Here is a 21,968-nt window from a genome sequence, read left to right on the forward strand (position 1 = left end):
ACATGAAATTGGCTTTGGAGAAGGATATTACAAAAAGATTGTGCCAGTGGCAAAACCAAGCTTTTGCTGATGATAACTCAGAATTTGTGTGGTATCCTCAAGTACAGTGTGCCTCTAATCCATTAAAATAATCCAGTACTCCATTCTACTGGTGTACAAAGCAGTATTAGATTGTTTTAATGCATTAGAGACATTAGAGTTTATGGGTCAAGGAACCTGAGACTCAAAAGTAATAATACATACCCTGCGATAGCAAAAGGAAGAGAAATGTAGACTTTAATTCAAGAATGTTAGTGTAGATAATCCAGTCTGAACTGAATGCTACATGGAAGCTGAAAAAAAAAGAGACAAGTCTTGATACAGAGTCCTAAAGAGATTATGGTTATTTTTAATTGTGAATTATTTTGGCAAAAAATGAAGAAAGAATAGAATTGCATTTGGATTAATTTGTGTCCTTCCACTGACCTTATAGCGGGAAGCACATTGCTGAGATTAGGTTGCAACAGAGACCTCTAATTTTAAGTCTGCAAGATATGAAAGATTAGCCAGATTTGATCTGTGAAGCTCAAGGGTATCTAGAATGAGGAGGTTATCATCAAGGTGTATAAAACCCTTGGAGAGAGGGAACAGGATTGATTGATGGTGATGTACTATTATTAGAGATAAGTAATTAAATCACCAAGGTATCTAAGAATTTTCCCTATGCAGACAGACCCAGTAAAACAGACCTAGTGTTCTGAGTCAGCATTGACCAAATTGGTCCAGAAGGGATCTGAGCTTCATTTTGAAAATATTAGGTTATAAACAAATTTGGGCTTGTGCAGCTGTGTTTGTTACTTAAAACTAGACCTGTCCCTGTTGCTCAACTGAAAGGAACATCATCTTGTCTTTACTCGTACTTGGGGATTAAGGGCCTCTACGCATTAGTTTTGAATAACTTTCCTTTCCCAGTTGAGATAACACTGGTTTTGCCCTTCCAGAACTGGTGATTTGTGGAATGGAGCAGGAGTGCCTGCATGCTTGAGTGGCTTGCAGCAGTCATTAGTCCATTTGCAGTACCCAGCTATGTCTGTGGAAGATGTATTCCTGTCAGTGGGAAAAGAGTAGAGCAAAACACAAAAAATTATTTTCTTTATCAGTAAGTATGTGAAGGAGGAACTGACTCTGCCATGTCTTTGTGAAGATCACAGTGCCACAAGCAGCACCAACTCGCAGAGTATTCAACACTACCTTGTGCCATTCCCAGCTGATAAAAACCATAAATGTATAAAGGCTATGGATTCCCTAGGTGCTGTTACAGGTAATAAAACTGGCAGTAATGATGTTACTGGAGGTGTTGCGTTGTCAGGAGGAGCTGTTCTCTCAAAAGGAGCTGCACTAGACTGTTCTGCAGATCCTGTGGATGATTCATCTCTAATTTGGTTGGCAAAGTAGTGATTGACGTGGTAGAGAATGCATCAAGGGCTCACCTGCTCCCCTAGACAGCCACCAAGAGATAATAATGAAATGTCATTGGCTTAGGCATTATTATGCTTATCTGTGTGATCCCTTTCAGCTTTTATCAATTTTATGGCAGCTGCAGGCTTTTTTCTGCTTTTTGTCAGGCCTCATTCATTTGTATTATTTTTTCCATTGGAGAGCTGCACAATTTTTCCCAGAGCAAAGCTATGTGTCTTCTAGCACTAATAAAATTCTTGTCTCTTTTCATTGCAACTTGCCTCCAGAGCAGGGCCTTCTGGCATACTCTGCAGCAGAGGAGATAAAATAATCAATAAGCCTGGATCTGAAAATGAAATGCAACATTTGTTTTGTTACTGAGCTCTACATGGCCTAAAACAGATGGCTTTTTGGTGCAGTTTTTAGTGTGCTCATAAGGATTTTTGAGATGTGTGTGATTTGTATTTTGACAATATAAATTGAATGAATGGCTACTAGCACAATGACCTGGCATCTATTATCCCCCTTCACAGATCAAGAACTGTAAGTGATGCACAATTAGAGCAATGCTTAATAGTACACTTGAAAATGAATGGAACTGTAGTATAGTGAGTGCATAAAGTGCTCTCATTATTTTCTGTTGAAAAATATTTTAGTCTGTCATTGTTTGTTTGCCTGCTTGCATATGTTGGTCTGTGCTTCTCAGCTCATGTAGTGGCAGATAGTAAATGTACATGCATCAATATGGTTAGTAAACATTATTTATCTGAGGGTGGCAAGTGTGAGGTGAAATGTGAGTTTTATGTGTATTCATTCTTTCTATAGTCTTCTAATTAATATTTTTCTTGCCAGAATATATTGAAATTCAGTTTCTGTCAGATAGGGTGTGATAGTTTCAAAATAAGAAGAAAGAGCAGCTTCGTACTGCTGCATAACCAAAGTGGCGTTTGGCTACATGAGGAGATATCCCTTATCAGCAATGAGATTTGCTCTATTATTCCTCTGCATTTAGGGAGAGCAGCACTGTCGAGGCAGTCTTCCAGATAATATCTGTTTTAATGTGGACAACAGGGATGGCAGAACACTTTAGTGTGTGCCGTTTGTTATTCTCAGTTGGCAAGAAATGGTGCCCAGGAAGAGCATCCCTTCCCTACATCCATGTCCAGCTGCAGTAAAGTCCTGGTGCTTCTAGGTCAGTTGTAGGGCAGTGCTTTGCTTTGATGCTGTTACACCAAGTGGCCACTCACCCTTATTAGGACACTGACAGACATGGTGGCAGAAATGTAGTAACCAACAGGCATGCCAAGCAGGTCTGAAGTTCTTTTGCCTGAGAGTTATCTCAAAAAGTCTTGCAGTTATCTCCAGTATATCTCAGGAAACAGTAACCCCTTCGATGTATTCAATGGCTTCTACTTTTGGTTACTTCTATAGTTTCATTTTTGTTGAGTATAAGAGAAAGAGTTGTTGAAGAAAACTTCATAAAATGTACAGTCTTCTGAAGATTAAAGAATACTCCATAAAGCCATGGGCTAACTGGCCAGCCAGTTATCTTCAGAAAACCATGGAGGTGCTCCAGTTCCATCCATTACCAAGGCTTAAAGTAAGAGAAAAGCTCTAATTGCTTTATATATGAGATAATGAGTATGCTAGTAATGAGCCAGAAACCAAAAGTGCTACTGATTTGGGATGGACATTCATTCCAGAGGCACCCAAAAGAGGAAAAACTCCACGCTGGAATGTTTGAATACTCACTTTCTACAAATGCAGTACCCTCAAGACAGTGAGTCAGATCATGTCAGCACTTGGAATAAGAGAGGAATTTGCATCTGGCTAATCACATTTTGGTATTTAGAATATATTTTTGATTTATTTTTCAACTTCACCTCAATCCAAACATCAAATCTTGAGTGTAGGATGGCAGTGCAGATGCTATGCCTTAAAGGCTTAAATGAAATAAAACACAAATGAGACTGAGATAATTTGTAGTCAAAGATGCAAGTGTGTTATTCCAAATTTGTAAACACGGTCACTTTTCTTTTGTGAAAAAAAGACAAAGCCACTTCTTAATACTGCCTACTATGTCACACCACTGAGGAAACTAGATTTACAGTGAAATTGATTAATTTATGTCAAGGATGGAAAGTAAACACTGAGAATAGAAAGGCATCTCAAACATTTTATATTTGCTTTAAGATGTCATACAAACTTTAAGAAGCTTTTATTGCAACTTCTTCATTGTGAAATTTAATTTGTATTCTGAGTGCACTAAAATTTCTTTTCTAGTGAGGAATTTTAACTGTTGCTTCTAAAACATTTCCTAAATATTATTTTTTTTGTCATGGTGCTTCTTCCTCTCACTTACATAAGGATGTTTCCTATTGATAACAATTCATCTTTTATGTACTCTGTAGGTTAATATCAATAATTTTCTACTAATAAAAAATTGCACATAGTCCTGGAAGTAGGTATATATCATGTGTATCCATGGGAAAAGCATCTCCTGTTCAGAACTGTAATTCCTGACTTTACAAATCAATGGACTGTGATCAGATCTCAGACATAATATTCCAACCACCATAAACCATTATCAGAGTTTCACTTCCAAACACTCAAATGGTTCTGTTCTTTCTGTAACCTCACAAAACCATGGCTTGGGTTTCGTAGGAAAACTAGGAGTTAGGCTGACTGATAGACTCAAGGCAATAAAACAAATTGTAGGTTCCACTGACATACATTGGAGCAATGCTGGAAATGCATATACTTTCTAGAGGCAGTTGAGCTTTGGAAATTCACCTGTGCAAAATCATTATTATATTCATAGCTGTGTTCACTTTAAAAGCTTTATCAGAAAAGAAAAAAAAAAAGGAGGTAGAATTTATGAACAACAGAGATTTCAACAGTGCTCTAATGGGCAAACCTCACGACAGTCATCTCTCTGTCCAGCAGAGGCTCTGGAAACTTGCACTGGCTGTATAGGATAGAAAACTCTACTTTCTTTGCAGTAAAAACTTAGAAAAGTGTGGGCCTAAATGTAGAATAAGTTAATGATATTTTGGTTTAAAATTTGGAAGAATAGAAATTTCTGTTGCTGTAAGAACAGCTCTTTGACTATTTAGTGGAAGTCTGCTTATGAACAAAAGATCTCTGGTGATAAAAATTGTGGTCTTAATTTAAAAGGGCTATAACTTCCACTGGGTACTTTAAAGGGTCTCCCAACTTTTAGAATAGGAGAGATATCTTCTTTCATTATCACCTTTGAGATAAACCCCAGAGGAAACCTCCTTGGGACTGGGAGCTGAAAATGATTTCTAAGTCAAATAGCTCTGCTACTGATTGCTAACCAAGTCATCAAGGTTTTCAGGCTGTCAACCCTCTTACTTTTCATACCACCACAGCTCCAAGTGCTCACTGACTTGCTGCTTGTGAAGCAGAATTCCTTTGCCAGCATGTTTTCTGCCTATTTTGTTCTTTAGATGTAATCATATGTACTAAGCCAGTTCAAGTACCAATGGAAGTGATTTATAGTTTTGATTGTGCATGTTGTTGTTGATCTGTTGTTACAACAGAGGATCAAACCTTCACAGTACTATCCAATCTCTCTGCTGGTCTTCAAGCGTCTTAGCTGGTATTTATAACATCAGACAAAATAATGTAACTAGGTTCACCACTTCAAGGAATATTTGGTGTGTCTCTAGAAAGGCAAATTGCAATCCTTAGCTAAGGTAATGACCATTTGTCTCTGGCATCTGTGTCTCACAGAAATCTTGAGGAATTATTGGCAAAGATTTAAAAAATTGTTTAAAAGAGTCTGCAGCTTCTTTGTGTGCCTTGACTGTCAAATTAAAAAAGAACACCTATGAGAGAATGCCTTTGGTGTTGCTAATCTCTAATACCACTAAGAGAAAAGAAGTGTTTTCAACTATGTAACAATGGGCAGACAGAGTCTCACCAACATGGATCCATGTTGTGTACTTGCTGTTAATTCCAACCCTGGGAATTACCCTGTGGATAGCACATTATTATGGAGCTCTTTTATCAATAACACACCTTCCAAGGGCTAGTAAGTCATTATGTTAGAGCTGAAAAAGTTCCTTAAAACACAAAAAGAAAATCTATGTCTGACAAAAGTCAATTTTGTGTCAAGTTTTTTGTCTTTCCCATATAATTTCCTAAAATCTTGATTATTGACTTTGCTGCTTTATCTGTTCTTTGCATCTCTCTTCTTCTCCCCTCCTTCTCCCTTAAATTCATTACAGGTTTCGTACTTTAACTTATGAGATATTTTTTTCTAGGATCAGTAACTGTAGGTTTAGGTTCTAGTCTAATCATCTAATCAGAGAGGATAATAACCCCCTTCTGGATATTATTTATGACAGAACTGTGGTAGATGATCTGAGAAACTCTCTGCAGCCACAGGAGAACACATTCATTCCTGTCTTTAGCTCATCAAAGCTGATGTTATAAAAAATGTCTGCCATGAGTCTAGCTTATGGAATGTCAAAAAGATCTCTAGATAAATGAAGATGAACCTACCATATGTTATCTAACTTTTACTTCAGGCAGAGCAAAGGCAATGAAGAATGTACAACTGCACCAATCCAAGTTATCTTTTTTATTTATGCTGCTGATGCGGCAAAATGGGGCTGATGCCTTGATATACTTCATCTTTTATTGTAGAGCCTATACAGTTAAAAGGGAAAAAACGAACTCCAAACCAAACCACTAAAAGAACTAGCTAGGGAATCATTCTTTGCAAGAGTTTAGTTCAAATTGCCATCATGGTTGTAGTACCAAAATGGGAATTTTCCCACATGATGGCAGACAATTTTTCTGAACCAAACATGCTCAGAGTTTCATTCTCAAAATTACATTGTAAGAGATGCTAATTCATATCTAATTACATACTCTTTTAATTAATTTGCTCTGAAAAGTTTAAAAACATTGTTTCAAAAACTCTCAAACCATGGGCAAAAGGGATTGTATTCTAACTGTAAAGAAACAGTATAGGTTGGTGTAGAATATTGTAAATTAATATGATTCTGCAGAGCCTTTATCAAAAGAAATGGAAAGTTCTGCATTGAAGACACAGCCTTAATGCCACAGTTTCAAGTCCATCAACACAGGTGATTATTTTCTTTGTTTTTGCATCAGGACTTGGGCTTCTGTTGTGTATTATACAGAAGGGACAACTTCTTTTAATTTTTTCCAAACTTTCTTAATGTTTAGCTTTGGGTGAAACTCTGATACAATACTATTTTGATTATTCATTCTACTTGCCGTAAGCTAATCACATGCCTAAACATTAAAACCGTAAAATAATCAGAGACACAAAGAATTGTAACGACCTCAAAATTGTCTGAAAAGCAACAAAAAACATTTTTATTTTCCTACGGTAACTTATAACATTAAAAAATGGTGCGTTGTTGTGTGTGAGATTAGTCTTATGGCAATATATTGCTGATTTCTTAGGTGCTTCCAAATTTTATCTAGAATACTGGTTTTGGGGAACAGCGAGGAAATGGTGAAAAAGAAAACAAAACAAACTCTGAATTTGTGGGGGTTTCCTTGCAGTATGTGGTTGCTTCTTGGCTGAAGAGCTGAAACTGTGTTAATAGCACATAGCAACAATGTAAGGTTGGAAATAAAGAATAATACCATGCCTAATGAAAACTGCCAATGCAATTTGTGCAGGTAAAATGCAATTACCCAAACTGGAATATAGCCAGACATGAAAGCATCGTACTTTGTGTAGTACTTTGTGTTTCAGACAATGCAGTAGCTACAGGATATAAAAAGGAGGAACTTCTTCAAGGTGCTTGCATGTCCAAACTTTAGTACTTTTCAGGCAAATTTAAGAGATTTTTATGTTGTTGCCTCAACCATTGGTGTATTTTTGTGCTTTTAATGTGCTTAAGCAGAAGACATAGGCAGCTATTCCCCATAATCTTTACCAAAACAGAAAAAACCCCACCCCCAGTTCTTGTGATTTAATGTTCTAGATGTTTTGTTGCTTAAAGTCTTAGAGGGTTTTATGTTGCTTGGGTGTATTTTAAATGCATGGCTTAATAGGCCTACTTTAAAAAAACCCCACATTGCTGTGGGAGTATGTTCAGATTAAAAAGAGAATATTTTCTTCATACCTCAGTCTTGTTGCAAATTTGTTTTCTGAAAAACCCAAACAGTATATGTACAGTGAGTAAATTATTAATGGATAGTGCTTTTCCAAAAGTTGCTGTATTTCACATAGAAAATTCTGATAATACAGTAGTCATTTGAGGCTGTATTCAGTTCTCAGATAGAAAGTGATGCTTTTTAGGCCTTGGACTAAATATTACAGTGAGTTCCACTTATTCAAAATATCATTTATATGCCCTTGGGCCTTAAAAAAAAATATCTAAAATTATGATGAAAGGCAATTCTCAACTCATATTTGCTCTATCTATGCGCTTTAGCGATTTCTGCTGGCTGGATTTACTTTGAGTTGGTTTGACTGTAATTGAGAGGTTGATGGTGAATTGGCACTTCAGAGAAATACCATCTGAGAATAAATCATTATGAAATAAGCTTAAATTTTCTCTTTAACTGTGGCTCTTTAATCCTATTACAGAAGACTAATTGGTGCTAATGTGTATTTTGGAACTTTTTGAACAGTGGTTTTCCCCTACTCATCATATGCTAAAAGGTTCCCATTCAACTGGTATCATTTTTATGTAACTGAAAGACAATATATACATTTTTATTTTTCCTCTACACCATTCATTATATCATTGGGATGTTGACACTTTCTGTATGAGACTGATCAAAGTGATGTCATAACAAGTACCCATTTCTGGAAGGAAGAAAAAAAAAATTGAAATTGACATTTGAGCCTTCCTGAATTCTCGTATTTTTGTGGGCATTGTTGTTATTTCTGAAAGGGTAATTCCACAGAGCAGACAAAATAGCCAATAGCACTGAAGATAGCAGCAGACTGTGTTGCTGAAGCCAAAGGACAAAAGTTTTGGATGTTTCAATTGACCAAACCTGTCTGGTGTCTTAGCTAACCCTTTGCACTTGCTGATGTGTTGTGCAGCAACCAATAGCAGCCTTTCCAAGGAAATCTTAGTAATTTCTTTGCCAATGTCAACAGAAATCTCATCTCTTGTACTTTTCAGTCCTCCTTTTCCCCTTTTTTTCCCTAATTTACCTGTGCTGCCTGTTTTAAAAGAGCCCAAGAGCAGACCTTCACCCTTTCCTTTCTCATGCAGGAAAGACATGGCTGTGTAAAAGCTGATTTAACTGGAGAAATAAGGAACTCCTAATTTACCTGTGCTGCCTGTTTTAGAAGAGCCCAAGAGCAGACTTCACCCTTTCCTTTCTCATGCAAGAAAGACATGGCTGTGTAAAAGCTGATTTAACTGGAGAAATAAGGAACAGGGCAGGCAGAAACAGTGTCAATGTAGAGAAAGATGTAAAGGACTCTGACACTGTGTCCTCAGGCCCTGAGTCTGCTGACATGACTAGCCATCCTGTAACCCAGTGAGTTTATTTTGTCTCCAAAAATGAGGGCACTGAATAAAAACACCCATTGGGAATAGCCTCTGGGAGCCTCTTAATCCCTGCACAATGCCTGGAAATTGCTGTTAATTGGTGTGGTGAATTTTACATCATACTATGGACATAAGCTAGGGGTGAAGAATTAACACAAAGGTGACAGGGGAGAGAGGGAGAGGAGAAGATATCTCCTGTAAAGGCACATGAGAAGAGAAGATGATTTTGGCATTGTGAGAACTGAAATACCTGCAGGTAACCAAGACTGCCAAAATCCACAGCTGAAGTGATAGGATAGATTTACTCCCTCCCCACTCTGGCACAGCAGAGACACATCCACTGCTAAGCTTATTCCATCTTAGTCGGGGCAAAAAGCCCACACACCATTCCCGCCTGGCACAGGTGCAGTCCTTCACAAGGCTGTGTTCTACAATCTCCAAACTTTTTATCTCTCCTCTCCCTCACCAGCAGACCTGGTTATAATATTTTTAGGTCTTTTACAGCATTGTGTTATCTTCTAGAGGAATCCCATTTCTCGAAACAGAAAGAAAACAATGTGAAATTTCCCCCACTGAACATTCTTAGCATCTTCAGCTGCCAGGTCATCTTCAGAGAAAATAACTTTTCTTCCCTTCTTGAGAAACCTTCCAGCTTTAACTGTCTTGTTCCAACAGGCAGGTAATGAAGCAGTGCCCTTTTTTTCATTATCCAAACCTTCCCTGAACCAGTCTGAGACTTTTCAACCCCTGGTGTTGATAACCAATTGAATGATCGACTGAATTCAGTAAAGCAAGTGTCTTGACCAGCTGCAAGTTTCCTCCTGCATAGTTGTGATGACAGTTTGCTTGATTGTAGTCATATTAGGTGTCAAGAAAGATGATTTAAAATGTAGGGGTCTGTGGCACCTCAGTACAGGGCATGGCAGAAATCAGATGTTTCTGAAGAAAAAAAAGGCATGCTATGTTGTTATGTACTTATATAGCTGTAGATAGGGTGGTAAGGTCTTGCTGCATGCTTCAAAATGTATTTTTGCTTCATTGTAAATGTATTTTGCAAATATTTAAAATGCATAAGCTGGGTAATTCATTTGCAAAAGATGAGCATTTTCAGAAATTAGTGTTTGGCCAACAAATGTCTACTTTCAAATATATATTTAAAACCTTTTCTTTTGCTGAACATGCCACTGAATTTTCTTAGATTAGATAATTATCTTTCATTGTCCTTACATTAAACTCAGCTCAGAGTCATTCAGCTTTTTGACTTCTAAGAGATATAATTAATTGTTTTATCAAATATTAATAGAAGGCAGGAAACCTGAGAGTTTCTTAGCTCCAGAACTTGGAGAGTGACAAATTAACAGCAAGAGTTGAAGAGGTTGAAAACTTTACCCACATTCTTAGTTTTATTGATGGAAGTATCATGGGGGAATTGAGGTCACAACACTGCTAGAGCTCCACATGTATAGCAAGACTGACAAGTTAAAAAACTTTGATCCTCTCTCTCTGATATACTTATATTCTTCCCAATAAAATAAGAGTATAATACAATGACATCCCCCTCAAAAATTTGTATCTAGAATAAATTTCTAATTATTTTACTCTTACTGCTTTTTGATAATAAGGTGTTTAACATGTTCTCAAAAAGATTATGTAAGGGATAAGAGGGAATTTGTTGGGGAGCAAGGATAGGGTTAATAATAACTCTTGAAGGAAAGTTTATGGAAGAATAGCAGTGAAGAGCTATGGGGATAGTGAAAAACCCTTGTGAAATAATAACAATCTAGTTCTCTGGAGAAAACAATCTAAATAAAAGTAGAGCTGGATAGAAATAAAAAGCATGAAATAATTTGCCCAGGGTTTCGGGCATAGCCGTTATTGTCAAATTTAACTTATTTTTCTTCCAGACAGTTTCATTATTCATGTACCTTTTTATCTATTCTGATTATTTTACTTCTAAAAGGATTCATGGCTAGTGTGTAGAAAACCCAGTGTCTTTCATTTATGAATTTACACTTGTGGGTAGGCAATTATATAGCAGACCTCTGTAATCCTGGGTCAGTACACTGGTCTAGAGGATTCTGCTTTGCTTCTCATTGTCTAGAAACTTCTGGCCTTTTTTTTCTCTTTTTTATCTGTTTGAAAACAACAGATTTGAGATTATCTTCAAACCTTTCTAGTGACAGATATTCCCTCCAACAAATGGTGTACTACTGGGTAATGTTGGATCTTTAGATTCCAGAAACCTAAAAAAGAGGGACACACCACTAGAAGGGATTTGAATCCAGTTTATGCACTTGGCTACCTGTTGAGACAAACCAGATCCTTTAGGGAAACAGTAATACAGTTTATACATTGCAGTTTGGGTTCATAGTGTGGTAAGGTACAAGTCTTTATCCTAAAAAACAAAAAAAAAAATCAGATTATCTGTTTTTTTCTTTAATCCTTCTGCGCAAAGAATTCTTCTGCTAGGGATTGTTCATCCATTAAGGTAAATCTTTAACTGCTTCAAAATATTGTCAGTGGGCACTTAGGATGCCTCTGTATTTTATCTTAATTCTTGTGCTGTAGGTGTATCAAAGACTTTATCTCAGACATTTATTTTTAAATATTTTAATAGTCTTCTGGAGTGGAAACAAAACAGGATTCACAAGGGTTTCTTAATCCTGGATTTTCTTCCTCTTATTTTCTTTCATAAAGCAGTAATCAGACATGGGAAGAGATGGCAAGTGTTCCTTCCAAGGCTGTTAGACTCACAGTTTGCGGGTTTAAATTGGGACTGAAGAGAATTCCTATTCCCAGGTCTAAACAGCTTCTCTAAGAAATCATTAAGATGAAATTTTTGCTAATCTTCAGAAAGTATAGAAGGTGTTACAGTCTCACATAGTTTCTAAGGAGTAATTTCTGAATTGATTCACAAAATCATTCGCACACCTTCCTCAAATTACTGATGCACTCCAAAGTGCTAGGCATGTGCGGAATGGCAGAATTTCCAAGTGTCTTCCTCACTCTCATGGTTTTCTCTCTAGCTAATACATGATGCATGTCAGACTGCCAGTGGTGGTGGCAAAACTGGCAAGTCCTGGTTCTTCTGTTGTGTGTGAATGTGGGGCAGAAATGGATGATCACTTTTTGTGCTGCCAATATTGTACAGCAGAATCTGTGAATTTCCAATAGGCCTGTACCTCAGCCACCTGTGCCATAGACTTTTTAGTATAAACCACATCTCTACTGAAGTATAACAGGTGTATATGTCCTCACTGAGGATGTTTGGGCAAGCCTGCAGACAACCAAAAACACTGATCTTGAGAAAAATTCTCCTAGACACAGTTGGTTCCAGAAGTCAGTGTCAGCGCCAGAGCATATTGAGAAAAACATGCCAAGAAAGAAAACGAGAAATGTATATGAAATACAGCCAAGGCTTGGCTATAGCTGAAGGAGATGAGAGGACAATTAAGACTAGTAACATCCTGACATGAACACTTCACTTCTCCTCGTTGTCTTCATGATATTTTCTATATTTGAACAGAGGTCTTGCCTCACATGTAATGAATCCTTTTCATGTAGCTGATGGTTCCCACTTTATAAAGCACCAGGGACTGCTTTTTAACTTTTATACTTCTTTTTCATGGTTACTGTCTTTAATGTTAATTTTTCTTTTTTCTTGTCCTTCAGACACCTCTTGCTAGGAAGAGTAATCCTGTACATAACCTTCACATTCTCCTTCATTTCTTACACAGATGTTGAGGATTATCTGGCTCGGCTGATCTCTCACATCTCATCACTAATCTCTTTTGTCAGCTAGTCCATTCTTGAGATAATATCTATTCCTTTGAAGTTCCTCACTTCTGTCCCTTACATTCACTGAAGGAGCAACCACAAAAGATACAGTGAAAATAGCAGCATAATTTACATATTTCATCTTTACCTTTATTCATGCTAAACATATATGGTTATGGCCTTTCTTGTCCCTTTTACTCATTGCTTCATACCTAGCATTTGTTAAGGCTGTGTTGATCATTACGAGATAAAAAACATAGCTTGTTGGAATTGTCTGTAGTTGAAAATATTAATATTTGACTTTCAATCATGATGGAGAGCTCGTTTCCTTTAATATTTTTTCCTTGTTATTAACTCTCCCACACCAGCTGTCTTCAATACAAAGGCAGGCAGATGTCTTCTGACAGCTGTATTTAGAAATTAGAGTGCTTTCCAGATTTAAATTCAAGATCTAAAATTTTAAGATCAATGCACAGACACTGTGGAGGTGAGAACTGTTGTTTTCATCTGAGTTTCATCTTCTATCTTGATCTATTGTTCCAATCAGTGTTTCATCATCTTTCTATCCTAGGAAAATAGCAGCAGGCAAAATTGAACTGGCTCACAGAAGCTCAACGAGCTGATATTTATTTTTGAGAAGATGCCCTGTTTTCAACAAATACAATACAAATATATCAGACCAATGATGCAGTAATCCTTAGCTCTGAGGAAATCCACCCAGGAGAAGTGTTAAACTGACTTCATATGTTTTCAGCATTAATTAGCATTCCAGTCTTATTACAGGGAGTCTGAGCCCTTAGGTTGCACCAACACAGTATCATATTTCAGAGCTGTGTAAACCCAGTAAAAATTCTAATCATGTGTTTTATTCATCCACCTCTGGGTCTTGTAGACAAATATCTGTCAAACCTACAGTCAGAAAAGTTAAACATAATTATGAAGACCCAAAGTTATTTTTTCTAAGCTGAATCATGCACCTTGAGGTGTATAATTTTGGTGGGGAAGAGCTTTTCTGTTATCATTGTCAACCTGTTGCAATATTTGTGATGCAGCAGCTGGATCTGGCAGAGGCTGTGCCCTATTTATCAGTGTGGTTTTGGGGGGAGGGAGAAGTTGTTCCTGACTGGAATTTCAAACTGTATTGTGAAAAAAAGCCCCTTGTTCCTCAGGTGGGTTAGACCCAGCCAGCTGCCTGTTTGCTCCCTTCTCCCACTGGACAGGGGGTAAATGGAAAGTAAACTGAGGGATGGAGAGAAAGATGGTTTAGTAAGTGAAACAAAAGTTGTGTAAGAAAGCAAACAAAATAAGGAATGCATTATTCCCTTCCCCTTTTTGTGACCCAGTAGTCCAGCCACTTCCTGGAAAGCAGATCATGGGAATGAGTTACTTGGGATGTCACACATGCAAACATCTGGAATTCCTCGACCTGTTCTTGAGATTTGATTGCTGACTGCATTATCCAGCATGGAACATCCCTTTGCTCAATATTTGTCACCAAAACTCCCTCAAAATTTCTTGCCTATCCCAGCCTGGGACCAGGGTGACAAAGTGGGAAAAAGAGGGAGTCTCAAAGCACTGCTCAGCAGCAATCAGAACACTGGGATTTTATCAATGCTGTTTTAACTAGAAATGCAGAGCATCGTTCAGACTGCTATAAAAAAATGTTAATTTTGTCCCAGCCAGATGCAATCCCCTTTCTTATCCCATCAGGAAGAGCTGTTAATCTCTTTTTTTGAGTCCAGCAGCAGTAGGCAGTGTTTTTCACCTAAGCCATCCTGAAAGTGTGCATCATCCTGGCAGCTAAAGGTCAATTTTAATGAGACAGTTTGGCCACTGCCAGTCATCAGTGTCTGACCTCCAAACAGTGCACCCATGTCCACTCAGAGCTCTCCTGGATGTGGTGATAATGCTCTTAGCTGCCCACAAATCTGGCCTTTGCCTTAAAATTCACTGCGCTACCCTGAGTGTGTTATTATTGCACTTTTGTCACAGCTCATTGAGCCACATAATAATTTTGCATGCATCACCATTTCCACCCTAGTGAAAATGCTTGGCAGCCAGAGATGCCATCGTGGTAAAGGTGCAGTGAGTGCTTCAGAAGCAAAGTTCTCTAATGGCTAAGAAATAGATCAGGAAAAGCTACGAAAGCAACTGGCACTTTATATATCTTATACAATCCTTCTGTGAGGTATTTGAGGTTCTTGTGGGAAAATTAAACCTTAAACTCATCATATGTCCATTTTAAAAGCAGTTTTAGTTTTGATAGCTAATATATTTCAAATTTCATTTAAACAGTTTATGAGATTCCTGTAAGATAAAACAGCTTTATTCATTGGAGAATTTTCTTCCCTCAAACCTATTAAAATTTCAAGTATCAAGCATTTGAGGTCCCTGAGCCAAAATTTGTAACACTTTTGATTCATTATTTTATAGAACCAATCAGCCATTGTACCTGATGAACTGATGTTGAATGTGTTACATTAAATTTCTAGATTCCCCAGTTGTTCTATAGGATTCTTCATTTTGCAGAATTGTCTGATTTTACTTCTTGTGTGATGCAGCAAATGATTAATATACTAATTGTTACTAGAATAGTGAATCATCTGTTATTGAGATTCAAAACTGTTACCACTCTGAAGAGCTGCTCCTCCACTTCTCCTCCATTTATTGAAAGTTAACAAACCTGTGCTTTCCCTTTCAAAAGTAATTGAACCAATTTAAATGTGAAAGTCTAGATTGTCTCTGCACTCTCTTCATTTCTCCCACGCTGCTTCTTCCCCTCTCCTTGTACTTTCCAGTAGCTTCATTGTCTTTTGTTTTTGCTGTAACAGCCTCTATTTTTTCTTAATTTTTTCTTATCTGAATGCCAACTCTTTCTTCTTGATGTTGCTTTGTCTGATAGGTTTTCCAGTGCTATGGTTTCATGTGATCAACTCTTCTTTAACCTGTATATGTTTTCCTTCATTGTTGTGTAATACTTGTTCTCCAAAGAATGTGGTGCTCTCTCTGTCCCAGTACTTTCCTAAGTTCTCCTTAAGATCTCTTTTGGACCTACTTTCATGTATGCTTTTTCCTTATTTTCCCATTGCTCATCCTCCACACCATGTCTTTTTTACCCTCACGTTTCTTCTTCCCTTGTGGCTTCAGCACATTTTGGTTGGACCTAAAAGAGGATGCTTGCCAAGAGGCAGGTTTGCTACTCCAGCTTCCAATCCCTATTTCAAATGAAATAGCATGATTTTTTATTTATTTTTTTTTTCATTTCTGGTCTTTTACATTTCTGGTTATCAACCAAAGAGTTATAAATTTCTCAATTTTTATTTTTTAGTGTGCATACCCCTCCTCTTTTTTTTCTTGGTGCTAATTTATGACTTTCTTGCCAATTCTGTGGGGATTACTTAAAAGCAAAATAAAAACCCATCATATAAGAATTTTCTTGAATCTGATCATAGCCAGCAAGGAATTTTCCTCCAGAGATAGTAATGACATCAATAATATGAATATTTAACTGCTGCTACAGTGTTACCACAGCGATATTCCAATGCAGTCACAGGCTCTATATGTACTGGGTGTGGTATTACAATGTTTGCTCTGAGGACCACATGCTTGTCATGCTCTGAAATTCTGCCTAGAAATGTCACTGAAATTCCAGCCACAGATTTCTACATGAGCAAAACACTGCCTGCATGAAAAAAAACACACAAGGGAGAAACAAGTGTTAAAAAACTCATAATTCAGATTAATTCCACAAAAATCTTTATTGCACTCAAGAAATAATGACAGCTACTCATGGCTAAACTTTGTTGTTACTATGACTCTTTAGAAATCTGTATGTAGAAAACTAATTTCATCAGCACTTCCCAAAGAGTTACAAGTATTCCTTGTGGCTGTAAAAACCCTTTCACTCTAAGGACAGAAAGATTTAGTCAAATTGTGTTCACTGCTGTTGGGCAGATTTCAGTTTCCCCTTGGCTTGTTTGAAGAAAGCAGAAGGCATCATTTACCTTCTCTGTCTGCCATCACTCAGCCAAGTGGCTGTTTAGGCAGCTGGACACAACCAGAAGGTGCTGGCTTGGCTGGAAGAGGGGAAGCAGTAGCCCAAATAATAAAGGAGTCCAGGCACACGGAAATGAGGCAGCATTATTAGGCAGGATTAGGCATTTTCTGATATTAGGAATTAATGTCTGCAGTGGGTTTTGCAAGTGTTGGCCAGATGGATTAAAGGAAAGTAGATAAAGAGGAGCTGCTAAAATTTGGACTTGTTGAAATTCGCTGTTAAACTTCGTTTGAACGGGCATAGCAATGCAGGTGACAGAGAAGGCCCTGCTAGAAGGAGTTACAGTAACCTCACTTTATTCTGATGAAGGTGTAAACAGAAATTTTAGCTGTACAGAAAGTAGGGGAAAAGGTGGGTTCATGGAGGATACTCAGGAGAAACCTGCAATACTGGCTGTTTCTACTAAATACCCTCCCTTTCCTCCTGCTTTCTACATAGCTAAAATAACAATCAAATCAATCCCCAGTCAAAAGTCATCTGAAACAAGAAGGGACTTTGGGAATAAAAAAGATCTTTTGCAAAAAAAGACAGCAAATCTTTTGCTGTGTAGTTCACTCTGATGGTGACTGGCAGAAAGAAGCACCGGAGATGGACTCATTATTGTCAATCCCATACATTAGAACATAGTTGTAGGATGGGCACAAGGAGTGTTTTGTATTTTATCCTGTTCTGTTGACATTTAGACTTTTGGTTTACTCCCAGCAGATGTTCTCAAGATCCTATCTGCAGTTATTATTTTGAATACTCTCATCTTTGACTGTAAAAAATGTTATGCTGAGATCTGTGTATGATCCAGCCTTAAAGAAATAGACAGTGTTTGAAAAGTCTGTGGTAAACATATCTGGGTGCAAATTTCCTTGCACCTTTGACAGCAATAACAAAGTTGAAGTTTAATTATGTAGCTAACTGAGGGCATATTTAGAACACCCACATATCTGTTGAATTGTCCAAACAGTTTGGAGAGGTATTTAAATAAATCCTGAACTGTGTTATGTTTTTAATAGAATTGAATAGCTTTAAATGCAGACAAGTCTACTGAGGCTAATGGTTAATGTGCCTCTGTCATGTTCAACATTTCAAGGATCATATTTCAAAGAGAGTTTATTTTTAAATTGCATTTCAGTCTGCAGTTTAGAAAAAAAATCACCAAATGACGCTAAGTAAATGTGATCACTTTTATCCTGTCAGTATTAATTTTCCAAACAATATTTGGAATAATTTCATATTCTCTTTAATTACTTTCAGTTCTCTCAGTAAAAAAGACGGCTTTTGAATATACACCTTGCCTCCTTTTCCCCTCTGTACTGCTGGTGCCTGTTTGCTTCACAATGTCTGAGCATAACAGTGACTGTGCCTGTGAGCAGATTTTTGCTTTTAGTTCCTCCGCTGTGAGGGCTGTGGAGGCAATAATAGCTGTGACTGCTGCAACTCATTCCTCGTACAGGAATTTTAATTTTGAAAACGGAAACGGAAGTCACAGATGTCTCTTTGTTACATGCAAGACAGATGAATATAGGAGCTTGTTCAATAAAATAATTGAATCACTTACATAAATTTCAGTGCCTTGAATTCCTTTGAAAAATAAAAGTAATTAGATTATGCATGCTGTAATTTCCATAGGTAAACCTGACATAATTCTTGTCTCAGTTCAGGAAACCATTTTACTTTTAGGAATTTTATACAGTTTAGTTAGTCTGTGCCATGGTGGGGACTGTTATTCTTGGAGATTGTTTTATGTTCTTCGGTTGAAAGATGAAACCAATTGAGCTTTTTTAGGTTTTCTGCTTTCTTTGTGCTACATAAAGTGAGGCTGTTGAAAGAGAAGTAAAGCCACACAAATTGTGTTTCTGTGTCTAATCAGTCAATAAATCTAAGGAAGCTGTTTTAACAGAAAACCGCACTTGACTTGTAGGGCCATGCTTCTCATGTAGTCAGCACTTTATCGAGTAATGCTGTGGCACAACTCCCAAAGGGGCAGTCATGGGGAAACTTCTCGAGTGTCTCTTTGATCTAGCAGCAAGGGCAGCTCTTTCACCCAATATCTCAGGCTTGTCCAAATCCCATTTAGCATTAAATGGAGTTCATGACTAACAGGGAAGGAGATGTTGTTTCAGAGTATGATATATGTCTCTAAGACTCGTTTGCCATATTTGTAGAAAAGAAACAACTCAAATATGGTGTTAAGGGACTATAAAATGAATGGCATTGCCTTCATCTGCAGGCTGGCCACAAGGAAAGATGTTGTTTACATGGGGATATTTATGTGTTGTGCTTTCTTTTGATGCTGGTAGCATTTTTTTGATGATAAATTCTTTTGCTTTCTCCTTTTGCTTTTCTATAACTTAGATAGTTTAAGAGTTGAGTTTCTGTTTTTCCACACACACTGTGACCCGTACAATATTGAGAAATAGACAGGATGGTTTATCTGAATTTTACTAGCATGAACATAAACTGAAACATCTGCTTATACTTAAATGAACCAAAATGTATCTGTGACTAAGATTCACTTAATGAGTTAGTTTTTATGGATGTAGCTTTGTTTAAAAGCTCAAAGTATTAAAAAATGAGGCAATCAGTAAAAACAGTAGTGTTTAAGGTATAGCTATATTCCAAAATATTCAGAGTTGTGTCACCAGTGGGTACCAGACAAATCTTGTGTCTATCCCAGTAAATGTTACATTGAAAGCTCCTCATGAGAGGTTGATGGTGATCTACCTGGGATTATACAAATATTTGTTGGTTGCTTTGTTAGTTTTCAAGGGGTTTTTGTATAATGGGAAAAACCTGCAATAATTTTCAGTATCACTGAAAATTAATGCTGATACCAGTATTTGGATATTCACTGCAACTTTTTAAACCTTATTATCAATCAATAAAATATTTGCTCAAAGCATACCCAGGCCTTGTATGTTGCAGAGAATATTTCCAAACTCTAATAAATTATGCCATGAAATTTTGAAATTTGAAATTTTTTCTATCCAGATCATGACTGAGTTAGGCATGACTCTGAGTGAAATTGGAGCACAAACTCAACTGCTTGATGTATGAAATACTTTGATTTTTTTTTTTTTTGCAAGCAGAATTTAACCAAGTAAGAGTCTATAATGGCTTAAAGTAACTGTTAAGGTATTCCTGGGCTCTTTTTCAAAAGTCTTTCAATGTTAGTTATGGAAGAAACTTGTTTAGAATATAAGCCCACAACTTGTAGTCTGAGGTCTGGCCTGTATTTTATGTATTATGGCCTCATGTAATTATTATGACATTTCTGATCAGAAAATTATCACCATGTAGACAGTAAAAAGTGTCTTTGTTCATATATCAAAACTTACCTGAGATGCTGGTGTAATTTATACAAATAAGATACATGATCTTACTTTACAGATTCATTAAATGTATGTCTTGATGGAGATTTTTTCCAATGGGCATCAAGAGTTAATAAGTCAAAAATAATTCTTCTCTCTAGGTACATAAATATGTAATACTTGCAGAACTCACAAGATATCTTCTATTTTTTCTTTTCTCTGTCATTCAGAAAAAGTAACATAAAGCTGTAGCAAGAGCCATAAAATTTTAGCAGTTTTAGACTCTGCTGAATAAACCCTCTTTTCTTAGCAAATTTCACAGAAAAATATTTACCCAGCCTTAATTCTATTAGCCCAAGCATTACTGCCATGGAAATCAAGAGAGGGCAAGCACATGAATTATAAACCAGAAGAATGGAGAAACTGTACTGGCATAGAATTTCTACATGGAAAGCTGCCTGTATCAGCTCTTGCTCTGTGGGAGCCACTTCCCTAAGGCAAGGGATGGCCCTCATGTTCATCTAAGTGCATGATCATGTGCTTAATTACTCCTGAATTTGGACACACCAACAACAGCTTTGTACATTATTTTCTTCCAACAATACTTGCCATATCCATGTAAGGTGGTGTTTAGGGGGAACTTAAGATGCTTAGTTATCATAGAAATGCTGTTGTTGAGTACCTTTTGACTACAATTTTTACAGGGATTTTTTTTAATGGGAAATTTTTGTAGGATACTGCATTCAGTACAAAATATGATGTGGGCTATCACAGTTAGAGGTTATTGTCTGCTATGTGCAGTGGATTTACAGCATTCACAAAATCCAAAATTTTCATCATTGACCTCTTTAAAAACCACACAGACAAACCAAACCCAACAAAACTAGTGGGATATTCCTGTCATACTTATTCCAGATGTATAGTCCTCCGGAATATAGTACGTAACTTTTCCTGGGCTCTGAAAAGCAACAAGAGTAATTAAACAGGTTAACAGGACACAGGCTAAAGCAGGTGAGTTAAACATGGGTATTTTGTTACTTTATAGTCTGTGCTGAGCTGAAGGTTTTGATGACTGAAATGGTGCCTGAGCTAGTTTCCTTAAGCCTCTTGACTTTTTAGTCTTTTTTCTCTCTGCACTAGACAAGGGATTGAAGGAATAGGATCTCTGGCAAAAGACTTTGTCATACCCAGGCTTTGAGACTGTATACAGAGAGAATCTGTTTACTAGTCCTTTAAGGCTCTTACTAAAAGGAACACTTTGCTTAGCTGCATCATTATTAGCTAAAAGAGTTCTGTGTTCAAAATAGATTGAAAATTGTTTTTTTTTTCTGGTGCTGCGGTTTCAAATATTAAGATATCAGCATCATGTTCTTTAAAGTTTGCTGTGGTCCTGTGAGAAAGTAATGGGGTTTTGAGAGATGTTGATGCACAGCTGTTTAGAGAGCAAGTCTGCATTTAGATGTTTACTGTTAAGCAATAATAAAGAGCAAATTTTTACAATAAATCATATGTATACCATTACTTTTTCTTTTAAATAGGTAATTAATTCCTGTATTCAAATGATGCTGTGTAGAGAAATCTTACTTGCACTTAGTAAGGTTGTTTAACATGTGTGAAAGAATCTCCCAATGGGTATTTATGTAAGGAGGGACAGAATACATGGAAAAATAAGTGATAGTATATGTCTGCTAAATAAACATGTGTCGTCTTGCTGGAAGAATTTAAATGAAACACAAATGAAGCTTATGCCTGACTTGTTGGTGTTTGAAAGCTGTGCATTTCCGCACCGACTAATTGGAGATACTGATCGTGCAACTACTGATACTACTGATCGGGGTAGCAGTAGTAGCACTGTGGATGAAGGAT

The 21,968-nt window shown here is 37.1% G+C and overlaps 1 protein-coding gene across 3 annotated transcripts in view; it reads left to right on the plus strand.

Moving 5' to 3' along the window:
* The window catches only part of GRID2 (glutamate ionotropic receptor delta type subunit 2), a 680,978-nt gene that overhangs the window by 331,612 nt on the left and 327,398 nt on the right, over nt 1-21,968 (plus strand). The window lies entirely within an intron of this gene.

The sequence above is a fragment of the Passer montanus genome, unplaced genomic scaffold (assembly GCF_014805655.1).
Source record: "Passer montanus isolate IOZ18808 unplaced genomic scaffold, ASM1480565v1 scaffold23, whole genome shotgun sequence".
Taxonomy (NCBI): Eukaryota; Metazoa; Chordata; class Aves; order Passeriformes; family Passeridae; genus Passer; species Passer montanus.